Source organism: Oncorhynchus kisutch, unplaced genomic scaffold (genome assembly GCF_002021735.2).
Source record: "Oncorhynchus kisutch isolate 150728-3 unplaced genomic scaffold, Okis_V2 scaffold2350, whole genome shotgun sequence".
Taxonomy (NCBI): Eukaryota; Metazoa; Chordata; class Actinopteri; order Salmoniformes; family Salmonidae; genus Oncorhynchus; species Oncorhynchus kisutch.
In genome coordinates, this window is record NW_022264295.1 from 25,408 (window position 1) to 31,407 (window position 6,000).

The 6,000-nt window shown below is 41.4% G+C and overlaps 6 non-coding genes across 6 annotated transcripts; all 6 read left to right on the forward strand.

The window, feature by feature from the left end:
* The first annotated feature begins 697 nt into the window (after positions 1-697).
* Positions 698-770, forward strand: trnar-ucu (transfer RNA arginine (anticodon UCU)). Its single transcript has one exon. It is a non-coding gene; the product is annotated as a tRNA-Arg (tRNA).
* A 923-nt stretch (positions 771-1,693) lies between these two features.
* On the forward strand, positions 1,694-1,766 carry trnar-ucu (transfer RNA arginine (anticodon UCU)). Its single transcript has one exon. It is a non-coding gene; the product is annotated as a tRNA-Arg (tRNA).
* Positions 1,767-2,690: 924 nt separating this feature from the next.
* On the forward strand, positions 2,691-2,763 carry trnar-ucu (transfer RNA arginine (anticodon UCU)). The gene has a single exon. It is a non-coding gene; the product is annotated as a tRNA-Arg (tRNA).
* Positions 2,764-3,688: 925 nt separating this feature from the next.
* On the forward strand, positions 3,689-3,761 carry trnar-ucu (transfer RNA arginine (anticodon UCU)). Its single transcript has one exon. It is a non-coding gene; the product is annotated as a tRNA-Arg (tRNA).
* A 924-nt stretch (positions 3,762-4,685) lies between these two features.
* Positions 4,686-4,758, forward strand: trnar-ucu (transfer RNA arginine (anticodon UCU)). The gene has a single exon. It is a non-coding gene; the product is annotated as a tRNA-Arg (tRNA).
* Positions 4,759-5,683: 925 nt separating this feature from the next.
* Positions 5,684-5,756, forward strand: trnar-ucu (transfer RNA arginine (anticodon UCU)). Its single transcript has one exon. It is a non-coding gene; the product is annotated as a tRNA-Arg (tRNA).
* Positions 5,757-6,000: the final 244 nt, after the last annotated feature.

Genomic DNA, 6,000 nt, shown 5'->3' on the forward strand with positions numbered 1-6,000 from the left:
TGACCGCCTAATCCATTTATTGTGAGTTCAAGCATTGTATTGGGGTACCTGAAAGTGGAGGGATGAAGTGGAAGAGTGCAGGGCAGTTAACCAAGTGATTTAGGGATCGAAACCATCCTCTGCTATCCAGTTTGCTTTTAGCAATGAAGTGCAAACAGAAGAGAAGAGCTGGGCACATAACACAGAGGTTGATGGATCGAAGCTATCCAATTCTACTTTTAGAAATGAAGTGTAAACAGGGATTTTTTTTAAAAATTGGATAATTTCATGTGCATGTCTCTGTGCCCTCCGTAATTCTTTTTTTATTACTGCTTCTATCAATCCATATAGGTCATGCTGATCACAGAGAGACACAGTGGCTTAAGACACTGATCTCCTAATCCATGTATTGTGAATTCAAGTCTGGTTTTGGGGTACCTGAAAGTGGAGTGATGAAGTGGAAGTGTGCCTGGCAGTTAACCCAGTGATTTATGGATCGAAACCATCCTTTGCTTTTAGCAATGAAGTGCACACAGAAATATTAAACCATCATTTCATGGGCATATCTAAGTGCCCTCCGTGATTATTTTTTGACTGCTTCTGTCAGTTTGTACAGGTCATGCTGATTACAGTAGCGAAGCGGAAGCGTGATGTCTACTTTAACCACGTGTACGATCAGTCGAAATCACTCTCTGCTATCCAGTTCTTTTCAGCAAGTGCCCCAGTGGCCTAATGGATAAGGCACTGGCCTTCTAAGCCAGGGATTGTGGGTTCGAGTCCCATCTGGGGTGGAAAATGCAAATTCCTATGGAGGAAGAGAGATCAGCACATAAAAGAGAGTTTGATGGATTGGATCTTTCTGATTCAATTTTAGAAATGAAGATTTAACAGGGATAAAAAAGGAGAATTTCATGGGCATGTCTCTGTGCCCTCCGAAATGCTTTTTTTTTTTACAACTGCTTCTATCAGTTCGTAATGGTCATGCTGATCACACATTTCCACAGTGACTTAAGACACTGACCGCCTAATCCATTTATTGTGAGTTCAAGCATTGTATTGGGGTACCTGAAAGTGGAGGGATGAAGTGGAAGAGTGCAGGGCAGTTAACCAAGTGATTTAGGGATCGAAACCATCCTCTGCTATCCAGTTTGCTTTTAGCAATGAAGTGCAAACAGAAGAGAAGAGCTGGGCACATAACACAGAGGTTGATGGATCGAAGCTATCCAATTCTACTTTTAGAAATGAAGTGTAAACAGGGATTTTTTTTAAAAATTGGATAATTTCATGTGCATGTCTCTGTGCCCTCCGTAATTCTTTTTTTATTACTGCTTCTATCAATCCATATAGGTCATGCTGATCACAGAGAGACACAGTGGCTTAAGACACTGATCTCCTAATCCATGTATTGTGAATTCAAGTCTGGTTTTGGGGTACCTGAAAGTGGAGTGATGAAGTGGAAGTGTGCCTGGCAGTTAACCCAGTGATTTATGGATCGAAACCATCCTTTGCTTTTAGCAATGAAGTGCACACAGAAATATTAAACCATCATTTCATGGGCATATCTAAGTGCCCTCCGTGATTATTTTTTGACTGCTTCTGTCAGTTTGTACAGGTCATGCTGATTACAGTAGCGAAGCGGAAGCGTGATGTCTACTTTAACCACGTGTACGATCAGTCGAAATCACTCTCTGCTATCCAGTTCTTTTCAGCAAGTGCCCCAGTGGCCTAATGGATAAGGCACTGGCCTTCTAAGCCAGGGATTGTGGGTTCGAGTCCCATCTGGGGTGGAAAAATGCAAATTCCTATGGAGGAAGAGAGATCAGCACATAAAAGAGAGTTTGATGGATTGGATCTTTCTGATTCAATTTTAGAAATGAAGATTTAACAGGGATAAAAAAGGAGAATTTCATGGGCATGTCTCTGTGCCCTCCGAAATGCTTTTTTTTTTTACAACTGCTTCTATCAGTTCGTAATGGTCATGCTGATCACACATTTCCACAGTGACTTAAGACACTGACCGCCTAATCCATTTATTGTGAGTTCAAGCATTGTATTGGGGTACCTGAAAGTGGAGGGATGAAGTGGAAGAGTGCAGGGCAGTTAACCAAGTGATTTAGGGATCGAAACCATCCTCTGCTATCCAGTTTGCTTTTAGCAATGAAGTGCAAACAGAAGAGAAGAGCTGGGCACATAACACAGAGGTTGATGGATCGAAGCTATCCAATTCTACTTTTAGAAATGAAGTGTAAACAGGGATTTTTTTTAAAAATTGGATAATTTCATGTGCATGTCTCTGTGCCCTCCGTAATTCTTTTTTTATTACTGCTTCTATCAATCCATATAGGTCATGCTGATCACAGAGAGACACAGTGGCTTAAGACACTGATCTCCTAATCCATGTATTGTGAATTCAAGTCTGGTTTTGGGGTACCTGAAAGTGGAGTGATGAAGTGGAAGTGTGCCTGGCAGTTAACCCAGTGATTTATGGATCGAAACCATCCTTTGCTTTTAGCAATGAAGTGCACACAGAAATATTAAACCATCATTTCATGGGCATATCTAAGTGCCCTCCGTGATTATTTTTTGACTGCTTCTGTCAGTTTGTACAGGTCATGCTGATTACAGTAGCGAAGCGGAAGCGTGATGTCTACTTTAACCACGTGTACGATCAGTCGAAATCACTCTCTGCTATCCAGTTCTTTTCAGCAAGTGCCCCAGTGGCCTAATGGATAAGGCACTGGCCTTCTAAGCCAGGGATTGTGGGTTCGAGTCCCATCTGGGGTGGAAAAATGCAAATTCCTATGGAGGAAGAGAGATCAGCACATAAAAGAGAGTTTGATGGATTGGATCTTTCTGATTCAATTTTAGAAATGAAGATTTAACAGGGATAAAAAAGGAGAATTTCATGGGCATGTCTCTGTGCCCTCCGAAATGCTTTTTTTTTTTACAACTGCTTCTATCAGTTCGTAATGGTCATGCTGATCACACATTTCCACAGTGACTTAAGACACTGACCGCCTAATCCATTTATTGTGAGTTCAAGCATTGTATTGGGGTACCTGAAAGTGGAGGGATGAAGTGGAAGAGTGCAGGGCAGTTAACCAAGTGATTTAGGGATCGAAACCATCCTCTGCTATCCAGTTTGCTTTTAGCAATGAAGTGCAAACAGAAGAGAAGAGCTGGGCACATAACACAGAGGTTGATGGATCGAAGCTATCCAATTCTACTTTTAGAAATGAAGTGTAAACAGGGATTTTTTTTTAAAAATTGGATAATTTCATGTGCATGTCTCTGTGCCCTCCGTAATTCTTTTTTTATTACTGCTTCTATCAATCCATATAGGTCATGCTGATCACAGAGAGACACAGTGGCTTAAGACACTGATCTCCTAATCCATGTATTGTGAATTCAAGTCTGGTTTTGGGGTACCTGAAAGTGGAGTGATGAAGTGGAAGTGTGCCTGGCAGTTAACCCAGTGATTTATGGATCGAAACCATCCTTTGCTTTTAGCAATGAAGTGCACACAGAAATATTAAACCATCATTTCATGGGCATATCTAAGTGCCCTCCGTGATTATTTTTTGACTGCTTCTGTCAGTTTGTACAGGTCATGCTGATTACAGTAGCGAAGCGGAAGCGTGATGTCTACTTTAACCACGTGTACGATCAGTCGAAATCACTCTCTGCTATCCAGTTCTTTTCAGCAAGTGCCCCAGTGGCCTAATGGATAAGGCACTGGCCTTCTAAGCCAGGGATTGTGGGTTCGAGTCCCATCTGGGGTGGAAAAATGCAAATTCCTATGGAGGAAGAGAGATCAGCACATAAAAGAGAGTTTGATGGATTGGATCTTTCTGATTCAATTTTAGAAATGAAGATTTAACAGGGATAAAAAAGGAGAATTTCATGGGCATGTCTCTGTGCCCTCCGAAATGCTTTTTTTTTTTACAACTGCTTCTATCAGTTCGTAATGGTCATGCTGATCACACATTTCCACAGTGACTTAAGACACTGACCGCCTAATCCATTTATTGTGAGTTCAAGCATTGTATTGGGGTACCTGAAAGTGGAGGGATGAAGTGGAAGAGTGCAGGGCAGTTAACCAAGTGATTTAGGGATCGAAACCATCCTCTGCTATCCAGTTTGCTTTTAGCAATGAAGTGCAAACAGAAGAGAAGAGCTGGGCACATAACACAGAGGTTGATGGATCGAAGCTATCCAATTCTACTTTTAGAAATGAAGTGTAAACAGGGATTTTTTTTAAAAATTGGATAATTTCATGTGCATGTCTCTGTGCCCTCCGTAATTCTTTTTTTATTACTGCTTCTATCAATCCATATAGGTCATGCTGATCACAGAGAGACACAGTGGCTTAAGACACTGATCTCCTAATCCATGTATTGTGAATTCAAGTCTGGTTTTGGGGTACCTGAAAGTGGAGTGATGAAGTGGAAGTGTGCCTGGCAGTTAACCCAGTGATTTATGGATCGAAACCATCCTTTGCTTTTAGCAATGAAGTGCACACAGAAATATTAAACCATCATTTCATGGGCATATCTAAGTGCCCTCCGTGATTATTTTTTGACTGCTTCTGTCAGTTTGTACAGGTCATGCTGATTACAGTAGCGAAGCGGAAGCGTGATGTCTACTTTAACCACGTGTACGATCAGTCGAAATCACTCTCTGCTATCCAGTTCTTTTCAGCAAGTGCCCCAGTGGCCTAATGGATAAGGCACTGGCCTTCTAAGCCAGGGATTGTGGGTTCGAGTCCCATCTGGGGTGGAAAAATGCAAATTCCTATGGAGGAAGAGAGATCAGCACATAAAAGAGAGTTTGATGGATTGGATCTTTCTGATTCAATTTTAGAAATGAAGATTTAACAGGGATAAAAAAGGAGAATTTCATGGGCATGTCTCTGTGCCCTCCGAAATGCTTTTTTTTTTTACAACTGCTTCTATCAGTTCGTAATGGTCATGCTGATCACACATTTCCACAGTGACTTAAGACACTGACCGCCTAATCCATTTATTGTGAGTTCAAGCATTGTATTGGGGTACCTGAAAGTGGAGGGATGAAGTGGAAGAGTGCAGGGCAGTTAACCAAGTGATTTAGGGATCGAAACCATCCTCTGCTATCCAGTTTGCTTTTAGCAATGAAGTGCAAACAGAAGAGAAGAGCTGGGCACATAACACAGAGGTTGATGGATCGAAGCTATCCAATTCTACTTTTAGAAATGAAGTGTAAACAGGGATTTTTTTTAAAAAATTGGATAATTTCATGTGCATGTCTCTGTGCCCTCCGTAATTCTTTTTTTATTACTGCTTCTATCAATCCATATAGGTCATGCTGATCACAGAGAGACACAGTGGCTTAAGACACTGATCTCCTAATCCATGTATTGTGAATTCAAGTCTGGTTTTGGGGTACCTGAAAGTGGAGTGATGAAGTGGAAGTGTGCCTGGCAGTTAACCCAGTGATTTATGGATCGAAACCATCCTTTGCTTTTAGCAATGAAGTGCACACAGAAATATTAAACCATCATTTCATGGGCATATCTAAGTGCCCTCCGTGATTATTTTTTGACTGCTTCTGTCAGTTTGTACAGGTCATGCTGATTACAGTAGCGAAGCGGAAGCGTGATGTCTACTTTAACCACGTGTACGATCAGTCGAAATCACTCTCTGCTATCCAGTTCTTTTCAGCAAGTGCCCCAGTGGCCTAATGGATAAGGCACTGGCCTTCTAAGCCAGGGATTGTGGGTTCGAGTCCCATCTGGGGTGGAAAAATGCAAATTCCTATGGAGGAAGAGAGATCAGCACATAAAAGAGAGTTTGATGGATTGGATCTTTCTGATTCAATTTTAGAAATGAAGATTTAACAGGGATAAAAAAGGAGAATTTCATGGGCATGTCTCTGTGCCCTCCGAAATGCTTTTTTTTTTTACAACTGCTTCTATCAGTTCGTAATGGTCATGCTGATCACACATTTCCACAGTGACTTAAGACACTGACCGCCTTATCCATT